The 24,941-nt window shown below is 40.4% G+C and overlaps 1 protein-coding gene across 4 annotated transcripts in view; it reads left to right on the forward strand.

Moving 5' to 3' along the window:
- Positions 1-24,941, forward strand: part of Add3 (adducin 3) — a 136,975-nt gene continuing 112,034 nt past the window's right edge. The window contains exon 1 of one of the 4 annotated variants that reach the window (XM_008841755.3): positions 1-319. The gene's annotated coding sequence lies outside the window, so the exon portion shown is untranslated. Of the gene's footprint in view, positions 320-1,532; positions 1,664-2,337; positions 2,632-24,941 lie in introns of those variants that run through there. The other 3 variants (XM_029567651.1, XM_008841756.3, XM_029567653.1) reach the window with 3 other exon arrangements.

Raw genomic sequence — 24,941 nt, forward strand, 5'->3', positions numbered from 1 at the left:
TGTACACCTTTGCTCAGCCTAGAAAAACTCCCGGATCCCATCCTCTCTGCATCCTAGGAAGCAGCAGTGGAGAGGGAAAACAAAACCCATTCCTTTAAGAAAGATTCCGCCTCCTCTCTTCTAAGCAAGCGCCTCATGGTAATTGTGGAGTCTCTACTAAGTCACACACTCTACTACTCAGCATTGGGAGCCGCTGCCGCCGCTGCTCCGGGGCTGCAGTGGGTTTCTGTGCAGCACTGCAGAATCCACACCTAGGAAGGGAAGACAGACACACAACGTCTACTACCCTGTACACAAGGAAGCTGTGGATCGTCTGCGGGTAAGCACATCTCCTACCCATTTTGTTCAGGAACCGTGGGAAAGGGAATGCTCATGGAAGACACACTGTTCATCAGCCATGCTTAAAATTGTTATGTGAATTTGTCTTCCTTTGCTGGTGGTTGGGGTCTAGATTTCTGTCCGGCAAATGTCCTGTGCAGCAGAGACTATTTATTATCTGATATGTGCCCTTAGTTTACTTCTTTTTTTTTTTTTTTTTTTTTGCTAGTCATAAAAGGCTAACCTTGATGCATGCAAAGCTTTTCTTTTGCTTTTTAAAATGCAAGAAAACATACAGCCACTCCCAATATCTCTCAAACACTGCAGATATTTTTAAATGGCAACGAAAATGACTGACTGAGCGTTTTCTAACACCGTTTTCTCCTCAAGGCTAGCAAGTCTTCCCTGCGATTGTTTAGGAGAATTTTAAAATAATACGGCATGATCAGGTTTGGGGGAGATGGTGGTAGACTAAAAATTCTATAGCTTTAGTCCAGTGGAGAGAGAAAAGGATAAATGAATCGCAGTGTGTGCCAAGAATGAGGTTCATTTGCCACACTTTGTATGTGGGAAGAGGAAACTATATTTTAATTAGCAGAATTTTAGGGAAGAGGGAGGGGATGAAGATGAGGGGGCTGGCGCGAAGTATTTGAGGGGGAAGAGAAGAGTCTGCAGATGAGGAAGGAAATGTGGACTGTCGCCAGTGCCTTGGAAACGGCAATAGATAAGGGTGGAGAATGAAGTTTGTGGTGTGTTAGGGTGAATCACTAGAATGGCGCTCGGAGGGGTGTGCTTGCGGGTGAATTCGTGCCGTGCAGGACGTGTGCGGGAGGGATGTGCAAGTCGTGGGTGGTGGAGGAAAGCGTGTGCTGGGAGGTCTATTTCGAGAATAGGATGGGGTGAGGAGCACATCTGGGCGGGGGTGGGCAGCCCAGGGTCACCTGTGGAGGGATCCCAGGCCTGCAATTGAGTGCTGCAAAGTTTGCTTGGCCTCAGATTAATTTTGAAGGCTGCTGGAGGAGCCTGGGCTTTCCATCTCCCAAGGGGGTCAGATCTCCTAAGGTCTACCAGGCGAGGAGCCAAAGTAGGAGTGCAGAGTTTGGATTGGTCCAAATGGAGAATAATTAAGGGCCCTAGCCCAGTCCCTCCGTGGTGGAGGGAGGGAGGCGCCTCCAAAATCAAATGTGCTGATAGGGAAATCGAGGCCCCTCCTGTGGGGAGCGTGCGGAGGTCGAACCCTAGTGGCCTCCCCAGAAAACCCAGCAGCCTCTGGGAGCCGCCGAGGCTCAATCCGAAACGGCTCAGCCGCCTAGGGTGGGGAGCGCCTTCAGACTCGGGGAGGCAGGTATTTCCCAGGCGTCCCCCCTCCCGCTTTCGGTCCGGTTTCCGTCGGGGTCGTTTCCCTCTCCAGCCGCAGATCTCAGCTGCAGAGCAAGATGAAGATGTTGCAGAGCCACCAGGCAGCTGCCCCGCAACAGGCCCTCCGCCTGCGGAACATGGAAGCCCCCACCGCCGCAGCTGCACCGACTCCGAGCGCGCAGCCCCTGAGAGAGGGCCACGGGGGTGAGGCCAGAGCTCCGGAGGAGCGCCCAGGGCGGGGCCTGGGAGTGCGAGGCCCTGTCGGAGGCGGGGCCTATCGGAGGCGGGGCCCGGACGCTCGGGGGCCGAAGGGCGGGGCCAGAGGTTCTTGGGGGCTGCAAGGGGCGGGTCTGTATAGGGCGGAGTCAGTGGTTCTTGGGGGGTGGGGCCTACAAGAGGCGGGGCCAGGACGCTCGCGGGCGGAAGGCGGAGCCAGGAGCGCACTCTCGGGGCTTCGGGAACAGACCCTCCATGGGGCGGAGTCAGGGTCACTCGGGGCGGGGTCTATGGAAGCGGGCCAAAGGGCGGAGCCAGGGGCGCGCTGTGGGATTAAGAGGGCCGAGCCTTCAGGGGCGGAGTCATGGGTATTGGGGCGGGGCCTTAGGGGGCGGGACCAAGGACGTTCAGGGGAGGGGGGCAGTTCGGCTAGTCCCGCCAGAGCGCGAGGCCCAGCCGGTAACGGTCGCCAATGCGAAGGGCGGGAGGGAAAGGAAGGGGTTTAAATGATCTGTTTTGAAACGGAGCGGGAGCTAGACGCGTTAGCGACCAGGTGTCGCCGTTTCCGTCACACGGCACGGCGTCCAGGTCCCTCCCTCCTCACGCCCCGTCCCCTTTCCCGGCCCTCCCCTCAGGAGCCAGCGAAGCTTAAGAGGCGGCTCGGCGGACGGGCGGCCGCTGCAGCGCGGCGGCCGCGGAGAAGGAGGCTGGGCGGCATTGAGCCGGCCGCGCTGCGAGGTAATCCTGCGAAGAGCGGAGGGCCGGGTTCCGCCGCTCGGGCGGCGACCCACGCGGGGATCCAGCCGGGCTTCCCACGCGAGGGGACTTGTGCCTGGCCGGCCCCGCGGCCCTCTCCTGGAGCCCCGGGCGCCGACGTGCGGGCGGGCGAAGGTCCAGGGCGCTGCAGGGAGGGCCGCGACGGTCGGGGGAGTCCCCCGCTGCCCCCGGCTGGGCGGGGAGCTGCCTTGAAGCCCTGGGGACCCCGATGGTGCGCCCCGGGCGGTGGGGCGTTCCCGCGCTAGGAAGAGGAGCAAGAGGAGTGTTGGGTTGTGATTTTCTTCTCGTTAAAAAAAACAAAACCAACTTCTGTCAGAAGTTGAAAGTGTGCAAGCACCTTATCTTATCAGCGTGTCCCTCCCCAGCACACAGCCAGGGCGCGCACACACGGTGTGCCGCTTCAAGTATGCATGTTAAATTGCTCTCCCTGCGCGGGGTGACAAGCAGAGTTGGCAGCAGATCTGGTTTGGTGGTGTTTTGGGGCATTTCCAACCTCTCTGGAGGTATGTAATAGCTGAGGCCACAGACAGTATAAAGTAGGCCTCTATTAAAATGGCAAGAATGGCCTCAGGTGAACTTTTTTGTTGCAGAGATTTAATTGCAAGTAGGTGCCGGTTTAAAATGGGAGTGTAAGGAAAACCACTAAATATCCTTGGCACATGTGCTGCTGGAATTGACCTGCTAGAGTGGTGTGGGATTTAATTTAGCCTAGAGGCTTTGAGTGAGGATTATATGCAAGGCTTGGGAAGGAATTGATAAGACACTGGGGCTGGGGACCAGCTATAAAAACATGTGTGAGTTCTTTACGTTGAATTATGCAAATTTTATATTTAGCAGTATGAAATGGTTGCCTTTCTTGGAATGATTCCATCTACATCTTGCTGAAAAACATACTGATTTAAGTTTTAAAAGATTTGTAGTGAGCGTTAAAAGAGTTAAGACTAAAGTAACTTGCCGTTTTGAAATGAAGATACTTGACTAGTAAGATCTATGTAATTGAGGTACAGGACTGACTCATTGATATAGTTGTTACTTTTGGAGCACTTATGGAAAGATTTTATGTCTAAGTTTCCATTGCATTTGTACTTGCACAGTAATTGGTTTTCTTTTGCTTAAATTGATCAGATTAATTCTACCAAGGAGCACCAGAAAAAAAAAAAAAGATCGCTATTCTACAATCTTCATCTCTTTTTTTGAAACATTTTATTATTTTTATTTTATGTGTATGAGTAATATATTGCCCGCTTATATGTGAGTGCACCCATGTTGTGCAATGCCACGGAGATCAGAAGAGGGCTTCGGGTTCCCCTGGAACTGGAGTTAAGGACGGTTAGTGGGTGCTGGGAATGGAACCCAGGTCCTCTGCAAGAGCAGTCAGTGCTCTTAACCGCTGAGCCATCTCTCTAGCCCCCAATCTTCATCTCTTTAAAGATAGAACTCAGTCTTTTGTTAATTTAATATTGACCAAGCATACTGACGTGTTGGTAATAGCCACTTCTAAAGAGAAAACAGTAATGCATATTTAGAATGTTGTAAGACCTTTAATATAGTGCAGCTCTTTGCATGTATAATATCTGGAAATGTTTGGTAAACATTGGACATATGACATAGGTGATCACATGACACCTGGAAATATTTGTTCTGCAGGATACTTTCAGAATGTACAATTTAGTCAGTGATTGAAAACTAACGGAAAATTATACACTTTACTGTTTCTAACCTTTTTTATCAATAATATTTTGCTGGAATGAATGTGAATTTTCAATGATGTGCATTTTTTGTTGATGTATATTGTTTTTGTAACTTCACTTCTGTAGTTGATATATCAGGCAAATTAATTATAAATTAGAAGCAATGTTTACAGTTATTATAGGTAGCTGATATGTCCTTCGGTGATAACTTAGTGCAATATAATGTCAAGGAAAAATGCTTAAAACAATACATTAATAATGGCTGTACAACTTGTCTGAAAGACACAAGTTGCTAATCTATTTCTTACCTTAACTACTTTTTGCTATAATTAATATTTAATGCTATTTAATTCTCATTTGAAAATATTAGCATAGTAGAATTTGAAAGAAAAACTTCATGTCTAATCAATAATGCTATCTTTTCTTTTTTAATCATTTTTAAAAATTTTTAATAACTACATGATTAGAAGAAGCATTTCATTACAGATTTAACATATTCAGTAACACACTCCAGAGCAAGAGTACATCTCTTTCACAAGTGGGTGCAAGTTTCTAGGTTCATAGTTGAATTAATACAGTTATACAGTATTGAACTCAGTATAAGCCCTGTAAGACATAAAATTGAATGAGTTTTTTAACCTTTAAAAAAGATCTCCATTTCATTTTAGAATATATTGTTCCTTGCAGAAAGACTCGTTTTTGCTACTAACACTGAGATGTTGGCGCTTGCATCTCTAATCTGTATGCATCTGATTATTACTAGTCATAATCAGTTGCACTTGGATCCTTGGCGCCTGTGTATGTCTATGAAGTCATCGGGCTATCTTTTCTTTTAAATATAAGTGTTTATGAAATTATTCAAGTCCAGTTTGACATTCACTGAACAATCATAGACTGTGTCATGTCACTGAAAGTCAAAATGAATATCTTAATACTTTATTTCATGTTTCCTATGTTAATATGCTATTTTCTGAACTTAGGGTCCATGCCACAGTATATATAGGTGAAATTGCTGTGGTCTTTAGGTTCTGCCATTGATTAAATGCTCTTGACTAAGAGCCAAGACAATTTCAAATTGACTGTAATGGCTTGTCTATTGAGTCCTCTCTAAAATAAGGAAGATTTTCATTGACTATGATTTGAAAGAAAAGGTTTGTTATCTGGTAGATGAACTTAGAGTAGTCCTCTGTTGTAGTTTCACTTTCTGGAATTTTAGTTACTGGTGGTCAAATATGGTTTAAAAATATTAAATGGAAAATCTCAGAAATGATCATAAGTTTTTATTACAGTATATTATGTGTTTTATTATTGTTATTCCTTTTGTGCCTACTTTAGAAATTAAGATATCAAAAAAACATAGGATACATGTGATTTCAGCCAGTGATTTCAGACTTTCACTGGGGATCTTGGAATGTATCCCCCTAAAATAAGGAAGATGTGCTGTAATTATTGCCTCTAGAAGTAGTGAATTGTAGGCGTGTGGATATGTGTGTGAATGTGTAAAACCATTCTGTTTGGGATTCAGTTATTTCCAGATAAAGTTAAAGACTGTTCACCTGGTCTTCGTTCAATAAAGCTTACTGAGTAACAACAGTTAAAAAATATTAAAGAGGAAAAAAGTGATTTGTAGTTTATTTTGTATGTGTTTTAACAATGTTGGTCTTCATAACTGGACTTAGCTCAAAGTTTAAGTTAATTTCACAGTTGAAAACATATTTGAATGTTATAAAAATACTGCTTAACTATCCTAAAGCCTTGAATGTAAGCACAGACATTGAGAGAATCTCTTGTTTCCTTAAGCTATTTTGGTTGAATATCTCTGAAAAGCTGCCTGAACAATCTCTTTCCGCCTTCTAGGACATTACTTACTACACTTAGTATAAGGCGTATCCTAGAAACCTTAAAGAATGATTATAGCTTTCAGAGTTGTCTGGCACAATCTAAATAGCATGATCACCAAAAAGTACAAAATGGATGAAACTTAATCTCTTTTGAGACATAGTCTCAGCCGGCCTCACATAGCCGGCCTCACATTCACTATGTAGTTCAGGATGACATCCTTGAACCCCCAATCTTCCTGCCTCTACCTCCAGAGTGCTGGGATTACAGGTATACATCAACACACCCAATTTTATGTGGTGTTGGGGATCATACTCATGGATTTGGCACGTAAGGCAAGCACTCTACAACTGAGTTACATCCCAGCCCTTATCTTTGACTGAGAAAAAAAAAAAAACTTACAATGCTTACAATTTACATCTTGAGAAGGTAATATAGATTAGTCTCAACTGTGCTAAAATAAAAGCTGAGCTGTTGCTGTGCATGGTGTATAGGCTCAGCATAAGGCTTTATGGCAAGATTTGAATTGAGCCTTTACTTGATGTCAAACCATTCTCCATCACCATTTTATACTTTCACACTGCCTTTTCTTCAAAGTCGGCCTTAGTTAAACTTGATTAGAAGTGCTAAGTCTTACTGATATCAGATGAACTTTGAAATGTTTCAGATTCCTTGTAACTGGTTCTGAAGATACTGGTATATAAGGAAGCATGTTAACTAACTTTTAAGACTGTTACTTCCTCAAACAAGGCTATAGTTTGGACCTCAGGTTATAAAACTTTTTTTTGGCAGTGGGCATACCTGATATTTTTTGTAATCAGCTGGAGGTAAAATTACATTTGAAAAGTTTAAAGGCAATAATAACATAATGCTTTAAAAAAATCAGTGTCTCAGGTATGTGCATATAGTATATATTCATAAAGTCATTTTACTTCTATGGGGTGTGTGTGTATGTGTGTGGGTGCACATGAATGTGCAAGTATGTTGAAGCCAGACATTAGCCTTGAATGTTGTTCCTTAGGAGCTGTCCATCTTGTTGGTTCTTGTTTTTAAGACAGGGTCTCACTTCATATCTTTGGCTAGTCTGAAACTTCTTATGTAGACCAGGCTAGCCTTGAACTCACAGAGATCTGCCTGCGTCTGCCTTCTGAGTGCTGGGAGTAAAGGTTTGTACTACTTTGATCTCACTTTGTTTGTTTTTTTTTTTTTTTTAGTCCTTAGGAGCTGTCCATCTTGTTGGTTCTTGTTTTTAAGACAGGGTCTCACTTCATATCTTTGGCTAGTCTGAAACTTCTTATGTAGACCAGGCTAGCCTTGAACTCACAGAGATCTGCCTGCGTCTGCCTTCTGAGTGCTGGGAGTAAAGGTTTGTACTACTTTGATCTCACTTTGTTTGTTTTTTTTTTTTTTTTAGCTAGGATCCTGGGGCTCTCTCATCACACTAAACTGGCTGGCCAGTGAGCCTGAGGGATCCACTTGTCACCATCTCCCCTCTGCTGGGATTATACACGCTTGCACCATACTTGGCTTTTTTTTTTTTTTTTTAATGAATTTATTTTTAGAATTTTAAATTTGCACTTATTTATGTGTATGTGTGTAGGCATGCATGTACCACAGTCCACAGTGTGGAAGGACACAGTGTCAGAGGACAACTTATGGGAGTCAGTCCACAGTGTCAGAGGACAATTTATGGGAGTCATTTCTCTCCTTCCATGGTGTGGGTTCCAGGGCTTGAACTCGGGTTGTCAGGCTTGGAGGCGGGTGCCTTTACCCACTGAACTATCTCACTGGCCACAATGCCTGGATTTTTGCTAGGAATCGAACTCAGGTCCTCATATTTATGTGGCAAACACTTTACCTACTGAGCCAACTCCTTGGACCCCATAAAATCATTTTAATGCTCACATTTTACATTAAGGCAAATAGACATTAAGGCAAACATTGAATTAAGCAAGATCAACATTTAACTCTAAACAACCATGAATTCATTATTTTATTGTTTGAGCTTATTTCCATCCCCTTTAAATTGATCTTGTAGTATCTTATTCCCCTATCTCACCAAGAAGTACTACTTCCTTGGATGGAAGTGGAAAGGGCTGTGCCGGTATGAGTTAGCTTGCTTAACTCCACTCTCTTCACTGTTGGTTGATTACCTGCTGTGGAGCTGGAATTCCACCTGTATAGAAAGCAATCAGGTTGGTGAAGTGCTAGATTTCTTACATGATCTTGGGGATTTGGTTTGTGTATTTTGTCATCATCAGCAGTGTTTGTATTAAGTTCTCCCACAATGCTCTGCTCATCCTGTGCAAGGACAGCATCTCCTTTTTCCTTTTCCATCTAGTATTCTCATCTTTTGTTTTGCTGGAATGACTAAATGCCGTAGCAAAAAGATACCCGGGTTTCCCCAGTCTCTTCATAGAAAAGATAATTAGGCTTACTTGGTATGTCTAAAGAAATATATTTAGGGCTCCCTGCCTCTTGGGACTTTGAAAGCACTTCACTTTTAATCCTTTAGAAATTAGAGCCAGCAACTGTTAGCTGTTGTTGTCACTTCTATTTTCACTTCCTAATTAGAACATAAGGAAAAGATCCTGTGGGTCAGCCTCGTAATATTCAAGGAAGTGGCTAGAAAAGATTGATGGTGGGAGCTTAAGTGGAGTTGTGCTCAAGCATGAACACCTTGGATAAGTGGAACTTCATTGCTGCTATGGTAGGAGACACATTGGAGGCCTTGAGGTAGATCCATTGTTCTTATACCATATTCCCTGCTTTAAAACAGCATACTTTTCCTGGGTTGCTTTTTGCTTGCGACTCTTATCGTCAAGGCAGTATTCTGTCTCTCTTAGGGAAAGATTAAAGAAACATTAAGGTTGATTCCTTTGTAATTGCTGAGATTTGGCTTTCAACTGTAGATTGCACTGGAAGGAATTTTCTTCCATTTTCATAACCATCTGCTTTTCAGATTTCAAAGAAAGATCTTGGAAAAAAAGAAGTGAAAACTTCACTCATCACCTAATAGTTGGGAGCCGTTCTTGTTGTGTATGTGTGCATATATGTGTATGTACATATGTAGGCCAGAGGTTAACCTTGGGTATCATTCCTTAGACGCCAACCACCTTGTTTGTTTGATTATTGTTTTGAAGCAGGTTCTTACACTGGGAACTGGGCCTTGCCAGATAGGCTAGGCTAGCTAGCCAGTGAGCCCCAAGGATAGGCCTGTCTCCACCTCTCCAGGGCTGGGATTGCAAACAGGTGCCACTCTTTTGGCTTTTTATGTGGGTACTGGGGATTGAACTCAGGCCCTCATGCTTGCATATCAAGGATTTTACCTACTAAGCCAGCTCTCTAACCCCAGGAGACATTCTCTATTAGAGTGAAATATGTGTCACCAGAAATTCACATTGCTGTAAACACTTCATTTTTGCAAAATTAGATCTGCAGTGATTTTTATATAAAAATGTTTGAGCTATTTAAGTGGATTTCAAAACTTGTTTTCAGTATTGAAACAAGTATATTCTTTGTCTTAGTGAATGTTGATAATGATAAAATTATATTTCCTTAAATACTTTGTTATCATTAGACACTCTGATGAAAAATGCATGTTGGACAAGGATCTGGCCTTGAGCCATTGGAAATGCTGTCACCACTATCACAACATGGAACAGGGAAGGGACATTCTTAATTTCCCTGGTCTCCTACAGCGCAGAGACTCAAACCCTGAGCTTTGCACATGGTAGGCAAGTACCTCTGTCTTTTGAAGTTTCTGACTTGTCCCATAAGCTTTGATGGATACATTTCTGGAGGACTCCTGACTGTCCCGTTAAGTGCTTTGAAGAGGGAATTCCTGCTTTGTATCATACCTGAGTGTCACAGTACATGCTTCCTGGAGCTTGTTTAATTTGGCCCTAAAGGAAAGAGTGCCATCTACTGAATGGCCAGCATCAAGTTGAGCAGTGTCTGTTTTCCTTACTGAACTCCTAGCCCATTTCTGCAGAAAGCAGGCTCTGCCTTGTTTGGAGGATTTGAAAGGCTCGTAGTACCAAGTGGAATTGTTGCCTGTTTCATTTTAATTATGTTTCCTAGCAGGAGGCCTGAGCACATGATGAAGAACTAATTCAGCACTTGCTGGAATGCATGGGAAAAGAGAAACCCAAGAAGTTGTTGGGACTTATTTTAAAAACAGTCTGGCCATGGTGAAATTATTAATAAACTAGGCAGTAAACAAAATCATTTTAATGAGATGTTTTGTTAGTAGGTCTCGTTATTGATGACTCCAGCAAACCACAATGAAGCTTTAACCCCCCTTGCCTTTCTTTGTTGTCTCCATTTCTAAGGCAGTGATTCCTACTTAAGTGAATTCACTGTTTCAAAGTGGGTTTTGTTTTGGTGTGTGCTAGTAATCTCCTGGTATTTTTGTTTGTATTCTTTTTCTGTTTTCCAGAAACTGCTTGTATAGCAGGAGTGGATAGAGCTGGAGGTAGTTAAACCGGTTATAGGTCAGTAGAGGCTTAAAGTACCTGAAATAAATCTGTCAGAAGCAGATAAGAAGGAACTTTGACAGTAAGAATTGAACAGAAGCTTTGAAATTGTTACTGTAAGACTATCCTTGGTCGTTCTATATTCATTATATAACTAATTAGTAGCCATTTTTGTCAGTCCTTAAAACTTGCCAAGTTCTACATAAATCATCTGAAGCTTAGTAAAACTTGCTGAAGATCATGCAGCCAAGTTTGAACTCGAGGCTGACTCTGAGCACCACGCTGGACTACTGATCAGTTTAAATGTATTCTTTTTTTTTTTTTCTCCCCCTTTGGTCATTTTGAGACAGGGTCTACCGGTAGCCCCAGCTGGCCTGGAACTCACTATGTAGACCAGGCTGGCCTCCCGAGTGTTGGGACTAAAGGCATGAGCCACCATACCTGGCTTAAAGGTATTCTTATTGGTGACTGCACAGAAGATTTGAACCAAGATTAGAATAATACTTCTGTCTTCACTGGAAAAAACTTTATTTTTAAGTAAGTGGACAAATTTGCTAAGTAGGATTAAAATTTCACTAGAATCAGGAATTATTCATGAGATAGACTTCTGTTCTCTCCTTGGCGTTTTTTTTTTTGTTTTTTTTTTTTTTTTTTTTTTTTTTTTTACCCATTTTTTTTTTTTTTTTTTTTTTTTTTTGATACTACCAATTTGTTCCTTTTGCTATTTTATTAGTTTAAATCCACAAGAAGAATTTATTGAACTATGAACTGAGTTGTTTCACATGCCATAGGCACTGTGCTTAAAATATATTACTTCCTGTGAGCGGAGGATGAATTACTTTACAGGTTTTCTTTTCTTTTTTTGGTTTTCTTGAGACAGGATCTCCTTATAGCCACAGCTGGCCTGGATTTGCTATGTAGACCAGGCTGGCCTTGAACTCACAGAGATCCACCTGAGTGCTGGGATTAAAGGCAAAAGTTTTATACTGGTCATTAAAAGGACTAAGTATGCATTCTTATTAAAAATGGAAAAGAAGTGCCAGGCGTGGTGGTGCATGCCTTTAATCTCAGCACTTGGGAGGCAGAAGCAGGCAGATCTCTGTGAGTTCAAGGCCAGCCTGGTCTACATAGTTCCAGGATAGCTGGGGCTACAAGGAGACCCTGTCTCAAAAAGACCAAAAAAAAACAAAAAACTTTTGCTGAAGTAAGGGCTTGAAATACTACTATACATCCCTATCCTTTCTTGCAAAAACCTTAAATTTGGGGCTGGAGAGATGGGCCAGTGGTTAGGAGCACTGGCTGCTCTTGCTGAGAACCTGGGTTCAGTTCTCCCAGCACCCACATGGCAGCTAACAACTGCCCCTAACTCCAGTTCCAAGGGATCCAATGCCCTCTTCTGGCTTCTGCAGGCATTGCATACATGGGTGCACTTACAAACATTTGGGCAAAAACCAGTAGTAATACACATAAAATAAAAATAAATAAAAAAATTTAAACCTTAAATTTATTTTAACTTATAATGACAGTGCTTTAAAGGAGATCTTTTTGTCTATGTGTAGAATAATCTGCTTTTAATCAAAATGTTAAAAAAAACAAAACAAAATACTGTTACTGCCCTTTTAAGAATATGTGTGACTGGGCCTGGAGAGATGGCTCAGCGGTTAAGAGCACTGACTGCTCTTGCAGAGGACCCGGGTTCGATTCCCAGCACCCACATGGCGGCTATGACCCGTCCTTAACTCCAATTCCAGGGGAATCTGAAGCCCTCTTCTGACCTCTGTGGCATTGCACGACACAGGTGCACTCACATACATGCAGACAATACACTCATACACATAAAAAAATAATAATAATAATAAATATTAAAAAAGAATGTATGTAACTGTAAATGGAATAGTCAATATGTTTCTCAGTTACGTGGTTAAAAATAGTAACAAAGGGTTATCATTATGACCCAACAATTCTAATAGCTATATACTCAACAAATTGCAAACATATGTCCCCACAAAAAAATATTGTGCACCAGTGTTCATAGCAGCATTATTCATGATAGCCAAAAAGTGGAAACTGTGCATCTGGCAGTTGATAAATAGATAAGTAAATGGTATATCCATAAGATGGAATATTAGTCATAAAATGAAGTGGAATAGAATATTATTCAATCATAAAATAGAATGAAGTACTGATACAAACTACATACTATGCAAGTGAAGGAAGCCAGGCACAAAGGGACATATTGTATGGTCCAGTTTATATGAAATATTTAACATAGACAAATTCATAGATGGAAAGATTAATAGTTACCAAGATCTGGGGAATAGGGAGATTTGGGAGCAACAGTTTGATGCTTACTGGGTTTCTTTTTAGTGATGAGAAAGTTCTGGTATTCAATAGTGATGATGGTTGAAATGTTATGAATATACATTGAAATATACAATATGAAAGAGTAAACTTATGCTACATAGATTATATCGGTTTATAAGAAAGTATCAGGAAAAATGTCTATGCATGTGCATTCATATGTACACAAGAAACAATCTACATGGACCTTAATTTCTGAAACATACTGCTTTCCCAGGAAAATGTTGATGAAGCAAAAATTGCCACACCCAACCTGGTTTATTTTGCTTTGCTTAAAGAGGTTGGATACTTAGCTCATGACAGTAGAAACTAAGAGGTAGTTTGTGATCCTGTCCTTGGTAAGCCATGAGCGAGTCTATTTCCTTAATACCCATTTTCAAGGGGATGACCTACATAAGCAAAAGAAGGCTTTATGGTGATCAGTTTTCTGAGTTTCAGGGAACAGGAGCCAGCTTGTAAATAAGTTTATGAGGTCTTAAGTCAATAAAGATGCTCTATATTTTCCATACCTATAGTTTAAAAATATGGAGCACACAATTTGCAATATTTTTTTTTTAGCAAACCCAAGATGATATTTAACTCTTTAAAAATACTACTATTGAAGATTTGCCTGTTTACAGAGTACATGAAAGGATTTTTTAGTTTTCTTGTACCATTTACTTTTTTTTTGGTCTTTTTGAGACAGGGTCTCCTTGTAGCCACAGCTGTCCTGGCATTCACTATGTAGGCCAGGCTGGTCATGAACTCACAGAGATTCCCCCGTCTCTGCCTCCCAAGCTCTGGGATTAAAGGCGTGCGCCACCACGCTCAGCTTACTTTAATATTTTTAAATTGTTTTATTATTGCTACTTCTGCTACTATTCAGGTTCTTTTAGGGTGGCATGTAAACCAGGTTGGCCTCCAACTTTCTGTATAGCTGAGAAGGATCTTGAATTTCTGATCCTCCTTCCTTCAGATTACAGGGATGTGCCACATCACCCATTTTTTTGTGGTGCTGAGAATTGAACCCATGATAAGCAAGTACTTGACCAGTTGACCCAAAATCCCAACCCCTATTTGGGATTTTTGAGACAGCATCTCACTGTGTAACCTAGGCTGGTGTCAAATTCTCAATCCTTTTGCCTCAGCCTCTGAAACACTAAGATTACAGGTGTGTGCCACCATGCCAGCTAATGCTGGTTTTTGCTGAAATATAATTCATATAGCATAAAATTTACATCTAAGTTTATTTTAGAAAAAGTATTTTTTCTTTATTAAAATGAAAATTTCTAGAAAAGAGAAATATATTTGATGACTGTCATTTGCATGACTAAATATGTTTTCAGCATTTTAAGGAACGCATATGGGAAATATACGAAAGAACTGTAGTGGGGTAGACATTATGTAAGTGACTCCAACTCCAGCCTGAGAACTACGCTATAGATTGTAAAGGAGGTGCATCCAAGCATGGTGTTCACACCTATAATCCCAGCACTTGGGATACTAAGGCAGTAAATGGCCACGAATTAGTTACAGGCAGACTGTCTCCAAAACTATTCAGATTAAAGAAAGCAGGAAAAAGAATGGCAGGCAGAGAAGGGCAGTTTATCCTGTTGAGGAGGAACAGTTCAGGGAGGTCGTGGCATTTGATTTGAATCTGAGTGTGTCTAGTAGGATTTTAGCTATTGGGGAGGAAGATGAATTATCAGCCAAGATAATAGAATCCCAAAGCCATATGAAACACTGAGGTGGTGGTGAGAGAGAAGATAGGAACAGGGAGGTAAAGAGCACTATTGTTCTGGCCTTGTGTGGTATTTTAAAAAATGTAGATTTTAATTGATGAGTGACATAACTGTGTTGGAGACTTGTACTAAAATATCATTGTAGTGGGGAGACTGAGTGCTGGTACCGAGCAAGGCAGGGTGTTTATGGAGACAAGCAGGTGAACTGAGGTAATAGCTTTGAGATTAGAAAGAGAATGCTAAACTGTTTATTTTCGCCTGAAATTCATAGTTTAGAATTTAATCTTCAGTATGGTACAATTTCAAGTTGGAGCTTGGAGGCCTAGCCCATATGAAGGGGATTAGCCCTTACAAAAGGGACCTCAGTGAACTCAGTCACCTCGTCTTCCATGAGAGGACATGGCACTTGATGTGAACAGGAAAGTTGGCCCTTTCCAGACACCAAATCTCTCAACTTGTATGTTTTGGATTTTTCTCGTCTTCAGAAGGATAAGAAACCAATGTCTCTAAGCCATCCTTTCTGTGGTACTGTATTAGAGGCCTGCGTGGACAAAAAAGACAGGGCAGAACACGAGATTTTGGAGGCAGAAGTTCCTAATCTGTTTTACTGTTTGTCAGTTATCACCTAGTTGTTCAGTCTTTGGGTTTGTTTTCATTTGTGCATTTAGAAATGAGTGAGTAGTCATAATTTTGCCAAAGAATAATCTTTTTCTTTCCAAATGAAGATGCACTCCCATGTTGTGGTTTTGTGTTTCATTTTAAACTTTTGGGGAGTGAAATAACAAAACAAATAATTGAGGGCACTGGGTGTTGAGTTACCAAGTCTTGTCATCATCACAGGAAGTCATTGTGCCATCTGGAAGTTTCTCCTTGATATTTAGTAGTTCATCTAGAACTTCAAAAGTAAACATATCATAAGAACATATAAGAAATTACTAGAAATATCAAAAATCACCTGCAATATCATTTTTGAAGTAAACAGAGAATCTAATGTAGTAAGACTGCATATTTGCATAATGAAAAAACAGTATATGATTTGGCTCCTCTAACAGCTCTCATAGCTTGGTTATAGGTACAGTTGGCCATTTTTGTTAAGGCTCCTTGTGTGACAGAATTGAGGTCAGTGATTTTATAACTGTGGAAGAAAACACTGAATTTTGAGAAAATTTACTTATAAATCATTTTCAAAGTTTGCTTTCATGCTTAAAATTTTTAGTATTATTTAATGTGTGAAATGCTTGTTCAAAGAATTCATAAAATTTTAAATTATTTTAATATATTTATTTTCATTATTTAAATTTTCAATTTGTTGAGAATTTCATGCAGTGTATTTTCATCTTCAACTCTTAAATTTTTAAGTGTTTTATGGACATGAAATATAATTAAGGGCTGGAGAGATGGCTCACTGGTTAAGAGCCCTGGGTGCTCTTGAAGAGGACCCAGGTTTGATTCCCAGCACCCACAGGGCAGCTAACAACCGTCCCTAACTCCAGTTCCAGGGAATCTGACCCCCTCGTCTGATCTCCGTAGGCACAGCATGAGTGTACCTACCTACATGCAGACAATACACTCATACACATAAAATAAAAATAAAATAAATATAATGAAAAGACTAAATCATAAATGTAAAAGGTACCCTAAGTGTTTCAAAAACAAGATTGATTTAAGTTTAAATTAAACTTAGTATCTTAATCAAATTTTTGTAAAACCAGTTTCATATTTAAGCATATAAAATTATTTTTTGAGTAAGAAATATAGGCACTTGTCACAAAGTCTATAAGGCAGAAGAGTTTAACAGTGAGGAGCTGTTACTCCATCACTAAGTGGCTCAAATTTCCTTTTACTACAGTATTCTAGAAATGTTTTCCACTGTTAAGTTTCCAAATCAAGACTTTCCCTGCCTACACCTGGTTAATGAATTGCTGCATAAGAAATAAAGCTAAATTTGGTCTCAGACTAACCTGGAGAAGCAGTCAGCTGGGACACCCCACCATAATCTCTTTCTGTTAAAGTTTTCCTTTCTCATCTTCCCTTCCTCTTAAGGCAGAGGTATTGGAAGGTGAGAGGTTTTTGGTTTTTGCTTTTTTGTTTTTTGGGGTTTTTTTTTTGGTCTTTTTGAAGCAGGGGTTCCCTGTAGCCCCAGCTGTCCTGGAACTCACTATGTAGACCAGGCTGGCCTTGAACTCACAGAGATCCACCTGCCTCTGCCTCCGAAGTGCTGGGACTACAGGCATGCACCACCACACCCGGTTCGGAAAGTGAGAGATTTTTATCTGCAGCTACTTTGAGCTCACACGATGAATGATATTCCTGTATTACTTGATTAAAAAGTATTTTTAAGACTAGGGTATGTTTTGCAGCAATGGTTATCTGTTTGATCTTCAAGCCCCTGGAGTTGAGACAAGGGGCACAGAACTTTTGATCAGTATTTTAAAATGAAGAACCATAGCTTCATCATAATTGGAGGGGACCCCACACCCCAGCTGGGCAGATGCTTTGGTAAAAGGGTACCAGGGTTTGATAATTATGGGAGGGGTGAGATCTTCAAAGGGTGCGAGCCGTCTGACTTCTGTCTCTGTGACTCAATTGAATGTAGTTTCCAAAGTAATAGAAGGGGCTTTGTGAATTGCAGATTACTTTGGCTGCTAGTTATTATGCCTTGGGTTTTACTATATAGATGGGGAAGTGTAAACTCTTCAAGTTTGGAGAAAAAAGAAAAGTAAAGAGAAGGATGAAATCTTCATTTTCAAGTTTCTTCCCCTATTTATAAAGAAAGGACTTGGTGTGACTACATGAAGTGTTGTGTTGAGGCAGTATGTGCCTTCTGGCAGATCTAAACAACCCTTAGATACCCAGTTTGCAATCTATTGCTCTCTGCTTGATCACATTATCAGCAATACTAGATTGGTACCCATTGGTGTAGTTCTAGAGTGAGGGCTTACCCAAAATATTCCACTTCATCATTCCTGGAGCAGGGTTTGGACAGGGCAAGAAACCCCGAGTGCTTGGGATAGAGGTTTCTTTTCAGGAAATATTGATACTTGGTTGTTGTTGTTTTTTTTTTTCTTATTTAAATCCTTTATTACTTAACAGACTCCATGACAGAGACAAATTCACCTGTTTTCTATTCTTTTTTCCCCCCTTTGATATTTTTTAAATTGAATTTTTGGGAATTTTCTACATTTTAAAAATCATATTTAGGCCTCTCTCCCCTACCTGCATTCCCCCTTAATAACCACCATCGATTTCCTGTACTCTAAATATTTATGTGTATGTTAAGGTCTATAGAGTCAGTTTTGTGTCCTCAGTTGCCCTTCAGTGTGGGTTCATCCCCTGGAGCCTGGTCCACCTTAAATGAGACTGACTCTGTGCCTCCCAGCAGCCATCAGTTGCTAATAGTTCCTTAGGTGGGATTGGGGCTTCTTCCCCACTTTTATGCTAGGATTTTTGTCTGGCTTAAGCTTACATGGGACTTGTGCATGCTATCTCTGTTGCTGTGAATTCACATGAGTAACTGACCAGCTGTCTGGAAAACTGTTTCCTTGTGGTCATCCACCACTTCTGACTCATACAATCTTTCTGCCCCTTCCTCTGAAATGATCCCTAAGCCTTGGGAGGCAAGAGTTTAATATAGGTGTTCTATTCAGGGATAAGCACTCTGCAGTTTCTTTCTCTACAGGTTGAGCAGTTGTGGGTCTCTGTTTATCACCATTTGTTACACGAGGAAGCTTCTCTGCTGAGAGTTGAGAGACGCATTAATCTATGGGTAAGTCATTAGGAGTTGGTTTAATACTATGTCTTTTTTTTTCTTAATCTTGAATTGGAGAAAAATTTGCAGTTTTTTAAAAATCTGGAATGTGTCATGAACTTTCTTGTTTTCTAACAAAAAGCAATGCTGATCTTCTGTATATTGTTCCAATTTAGTAGGCTTACCACTGAAACAAGCCATGTACATGGTAAATGTTTCTGACATGTTTAGGAACATACTGAAATTTCAAACTGGATATATTTGACTGCCCTGACTTTTTTCTTTGTTGCGGGGAAAGGAACGTATTTAAATGAGAAACAGTTCTATTTCTCCAAAGCAAAGGAAAAGCTTTAGGTCATTTGAGTGAAACAGATTATAGAACTTTTGACCCCAATTTTCCAGTATTTTCAGATAAGTGGGCTATTACATAAGGCATAGTAAAGAAAGAAAGCTGTCAAGTTCAAAATGTTAGTATCTTAAATTTTAGTTTTGTGATGGTTTATTTATCGATGAGATTTTTAGGCATTAAGAATGCAATTTGAAGCTGGGAAGATGGTTCAGTCAGCAAGTGAGTGCCATGAAAGCATGAGAACTTGAATTCAGATCCCCAGCACCCGAGTAAAAGCTGAGCCTGCTGGTGTTTATCTGGGGACATCAGGGAGGGCATGGGAAAGGATGGAGACAGGAGGATCCCTGGAGTTTGCGAACCAGATAGTTTAACTGAGTGAGTTCCAGGTTCACTAATAGACCCTGTCTCAAAAAATAAAGGGGAGAGCAATTGAGGAAGATACCCAGTGCACCCGCACACGTGTGTGGGCACCCACACACACACATGCACATACAAGCACACACAAACAGACACCCCCCCCAAAAGAATGCTCTCTTTCCTCCCCCTCCTCTTCTAGAGACAGGGTCTTACTATGTAGATCAAGCTAGCCTGGAATGCTCTTTTCTCTCTTCTCTCCTCTTCCCTCCCCCACCTTCCTGAAATGCTCTTTTCTCTTCTCTCCTTTTGCCCTCCTCTCTTGCCCTACCCCCCCCCTTTTCTCTTTTGAGATGGGGTCTTACTATGTAAACCAGGCTGGTCTAGAACTCAGGCCTCTGCCTCCTGAGTCCTGGGATCAAAGGCGTGTGCTACCACACTCAGCAAAGAATGCTGAGGTATACCAAGGACTTTGAAATCAGATTTATTTTTACTTTTATTATATTTTGCTGTGGCACTTAGTTCATGACACTTTTAGAAGACTGTTTTCAAGATGACCTGATCTTTCCAGAATAAAGCCTTTTAAAATCCTTTTAAGGAACTGAAAAGATTCATTGTTGTGGCTAAGGTCTAAATAAAATATACTTTTGACTGGTGGGGGCGGGGAGCAGATACCCTCCAGGTTGACCTTGAAGTTGTATGTGGGCAAGGACAACATCAAGGATCTTCCTGTCTCTGCCTCTCCAACTCTGGGATTATAGATGCACCACCAAGCTCAGATCTTTACATGGGTGCTGAGGCTCTGAACTCAGGTACTCATGTTTACACAGCAAGCACTTTAACAATTGAGCTATTTCCCCAGGCCCTAATTTTTGTTCTTAATCATTTGATTCTCTCACTAAAGTTGAGGACCAAGAGAATTCCAAATAGTTGGGATTTTTCTGCCAAACTAATATTTTGTTCTCTAAAGCTGTAAGTCTAAGAATCACCGAGCTCCAGGTTCTATGAGAAACTGTCTGAAAAAGTGAGGTGGATAGTGATTGGGGAAGACACCTATTTAAGAAATATACTAGATGTTGACCTCTGCCACTTAAACGTGCACACACATACATGAACACACATTAACACTAGACACACCAACACACATAAAGCAATTGAATAAGAACAAAGTTTAAAGACCTAAATGTATGGAAATGCTGCAGTAAAACCCGTTCGTTACTTTGTATTACTAGCTTTAAAAAAAAGAAATCCCTTCAAAAATAGGTGTGTGTGTGTGTGTGTGTTTGTGTTTGTAGCTGTGTATGTGTTTGGATTTCAAGCATAGGAAGCAGTAACTTCTAGGTAGGTCTTTAAGTCAGCACACATTGGCTCATATATGGTCATTAGTCTCTGTTTAAAATCAGTAATCAGAATGAAGACCCTGTATGTCTTACATAATTCTTCATGTTTTATTTTCTTTTGTTAAGGCAGGATCTCACTGTGTAGCCTGGGCTAGCCTGGTTACTGTGTATCAGAGCCTTTCCTCAAACTGCTAGTTATACTCCTTCCCCAGTACTAGAATTACAAGCATTTTCCCCACCACAACTGACTGCCTTGTACAGTTCCTGAACTCTGAAAGTATATGAAACCAAAGGTCAGAAAGTCTTGCCATTTCTTCGTATATGCTTTTGTAATTGGAAAATGAAACATTTCAGCATGAAAAACAAAACATTAAACCATTTTTGTTCATGGTAATTTTAATGATTTTTATCTTTATAATGTGATACTAAAAGCTAGTTAATGTTGCTAAATAAATGCACATGTAACTGAATGCGAGGGTAGGTTCAGCAGGTTTGTTTCAGGGAGCGCTGGCATAGAAAAGGAATTAAGTTGGGTTTTGTTTCTTTTGTGGCAGGATCTCTCTCTCTCTCTCTCTAGCTCAGACTGGTCTGGAACTCACTATGGTCCTCCTGCTTCAACCTCCCAAGTTGTTGAAATTACAGGCATGAGCAAGCCATCATGCCTGGCTCAAAGGCCCGGTTTTGACACCAAGCAGATCTGATTGAGAATGCAACAGGTCTTCAGCAAGCTAGACATTTTTTAGCCTTTCCATCTTCTTCAAATGTAGAATTGGGATAAAAATATCTCTCAGAGGACCCGGGTTCAATTCCCAGCACCCACATGGTAGCTACAAACCATCCTTAACTCCAGTTCCAGGGGAATCTTAAGCCCTCTTCTGACCTCTGCAGCATTGCACAACACAGGTGCACTCATATACATGCAGGCAATACACTCATACACATAAAATAAAAATAATAAATAAAAATTTTGAAAAATCCCTCAGGTTGCTTTGAAGATTGAGATTACTTGTAAAATACATCATATGTATACATCTGGTACATAGTTGATCAGTAAATATGTATTGACTGAATGTTTCCTGCTTGCTATGTCCCTGATCCCCATAACCCCAGCTGAGAAAGGAAGGAACAGGAGGCAAGCATGAAATGAGTGTAGGGTAGAAAAGAAACTTAGTCCATTACTGAGTTGACTGGAGTCGGAGTTTGACCAGAACAAACTAGTCTCTAAGCATTGCAGTTAATTGAGTTTTAAAGTCAAAACTATTTTCAAACAGGTTCAGAAAGTAATGATGTAGAATTGTTCATGCACTGTATTGCTTAAGTAGTAAGTTGATTTTGTTAATTTTATTTCATTGTATTTATCCCATTAACCAATAGCATGTTTGTTACTAAATTTGTTTCAAGGACTTAAGGGAAAAAAACATCCATTTTTAAGCTTTTCACTTCCTTTCCCTAGATATGACACAAATGCATTGTATGCTTTTTTTTTTTTTTTTTTTTTTTTTTTTTTTTTTTTGACCTTTTTGAGATAGGGTCTCCCTGCAGCCCCAGCTGGCCTAGAACTCACTATGTAGACCAGACCAGGCTGGCCCTTGAACTCAGAGATCTGCCTGCCTCTTTGTCCCGGGTGCTGGGATTAAAGGTGTGTGCCACCACATCCAGCTTGTATGCCATTTTTTAAAAGTTTTTGTCAAAGCTGGGCGTGATGCACATGCCTTTAATCCCGGTACGTGGGAGGCAGAGGCAGGCAGATCTCTGAGTTCAAGGGCCAGCCTGGTCTGGTCTACATAGTGAGTTCTAGGCCAGCTGGGGCTGCAGGGAGACCCTATCTCAAAAAGGTCAAAAAAAAAAAAAGTTTTTATCAGAGGGGTTTTTGTAATTTGGAATATAAATGTATTTTGCATCTACTTTAGAATTAATTTACAGAGTAGTGATTGTGTTGATGATTATAAACTTGTGTAGTAATTTAACAGTGGAAAATTTTTCTAAATGGAAGAAAAACAATCATTTGGTGCCTTAAGTTTAACATAATACAGTGTTTTGTTCTTATCCAACTTTTAACATTAGTTCATATTTTTAGATAGACTGGAGACTTTTTAGGACATTAGCTGTATGATATGTTCTGAAGCTGCTTAGGAGGAGGGTGTTTTCAATAATTTATATTTCTGATTTTCTGTACATTTTGAGAAATTTATTTAAGAATTTAAAATATGGAAATGTGGGCGAGTATGGAGAGATCTGAATTGATAATTGTTAAATTAGACACAAACTCTTCAAAGCTTTGCACTCACCAGTGTATAGATAGGCCTCATCTTTGGTAATGTTCTTGGAAATCAGTCATGTTTGAAAATCTAATTCTTTGCCAGCAGCATCTGGTTATACTTTACATTACATACTTTGAACGTATTCTTGAATTGCAAAAAACAAACCATATGAATAGACTTTTCTTACCTGATAGAAAGTTGCTTACAGTTTGGTTGAGCTTTAACAAACTTAAAATAACCTAGAGCATGATTGTCCAAATGCATGCAGGACATTTTATAGATAAAGGTTACCTACAGTTACCAGCCTTAAAATTGTTTCAAAGCATTATTTTAGTGGAGCCCCCTTAGAGAGATCTTATTTTCTATAAGTTCTTTTAGATTTATAGAATTTTGACAATGTAGACCTAATTGGAGTGTGTTCCACTACCAAGCAATCAAAAAAATGATGTTGATTAATGTGGTTAATGTCCCTCTATCAATTTCTACAGCTCCAACCATGGTTATTAGTTATATACTGGTGTAGATGTCTGTCATTTCTGACTCTGTGAGCTTTTGACGTCTTGGTGTCTTTCCATTACAGTACTCCAGGCAACAGATTCTTTTGGCAACCTAAAAAACATCTGTGAGGTGATTATAAATTTCTAGGATCTAGTCTACCTTATGAAATAGAGATTAGGTAGAAGATTTTGAGCCCAGGCTCAGTGCCAGAATTGCAGAGTTCCAGTGTCCATAGTGATGGCCACTAGCTACATGTAGCAGTGCCACTTGAAATGTGGCTGTTTTTAATTGAAACATGCTATAATTATAAAGTACTCAGATTTTTAAAGACTTAGTACGAGATAAAGGTTGTAAAATAACTCAATCTTTATATTGCTTACATGTTGAAATAATCTCTTGATGTTTCATTAAACAAAATATAGTAAAACTAAGCTGTGTACTTATACTTCCAGTGCTGGGGGCCAGGGGAGAGAGTTGTGGAGACAGATGGTTTCCAGGGACTCAAGCCAACCAGTCTTGTCAAAACAATGAGCTTCAGGTTAAGTGAAAGACTCTGTCTCAAAAAAATAAGGTGGAGAAGAGATTGATGAAAGGCATCCTGATGTCAACCTCTAGCTTCTATATATGTCCAAATGGGCAAGCAAAGATGCACACACATGCGTATGCCTGCCCCACCCCCCTGAGAGAGAGAGGAGGGGGGAGCACAAACACAAAAGTTTTTAAAAAAATTAAGCTGTTGCTGTTTATTTTATTGAGATGGGACTCATATAGGCCAGACTGGCCTTGAACACATTATGATACTCCTAATCAGCGTCCCAACTGCTGGGATTATAGGCATGTACTACCACAGCTGGTCTTGTTTTTTGCTTTTTTAATTTAGTTACTAGACTATTCAGAAGCATGCATATATAGCTTGCTTTTGTAGCTCACATTATATTCTGTTGAACAGTGCTGGTATAAAGACTTTATGTTTTATTCTTATTGTTAGGAGGTTGCCAAAATTTGGGAAATACTTTCTCTGGATTCGTTAGCTACAGGTATTCCAGGTGACTTGCTTTGGCCAGTTTACATTACAAATTCTGGGTTTTTTTTAATTTGATTTGGTTTTTAAAAAATGTGTGAATGTTTTGCCTATGTGTGTGTAAGTACATCCATGTGTGCAATGCCTACAGAGACCAGAAGAGGGCATCAGATCTCCTGAAACTAGAGTTTTGGATGTTATTAGCTGCCGTGTAAGTGCTAGGAACCAGCCTGGGTCCTCTGCAAGAGCAGCCAGTGCTCTTAACCACTGAGCCATCTCTCCAGCTCCACAAGTACTATTTTGAGATCTTTTTCCTACATACACCCATTATCTCTCCTTCTCTGCGTAGTCTCAGTTGATAAAGTTAAAAACAGGAAAAGGTTGTTCCACTAACATCTCTTATAGTTAGTTGCTTGCTAACTCTTAACTAGCTGCTCCTATGATACTTCGCATAAAATTTTGAATCTCTAAAATTGTCTAAGCCAATATTACATTCTACTTGTTATATTTTTTAATTTCTTCAGTGTGTTCTTTATATGAAGTGCATTGTATGTAAAGGAATCTCTTGCCAAATGGTGTTGACTGATCTCTACTTAGGATCCTTGAGTTC

Source organism: Nannospalax galili, unplaced genomic scaffold (genome assembly GCF_000622305.1).
Source record: "Nannospalax galili isolate Female #2095 unplaced genomic scaffold, S.galili_v1.0 scaffold601, whole genome shotgun sequence".
NCBI lineage: Eukaryota > Metazoa > Chordata > Mammalia > Rodentia > Spalacidae > Nannospalax > Nannospalax galili.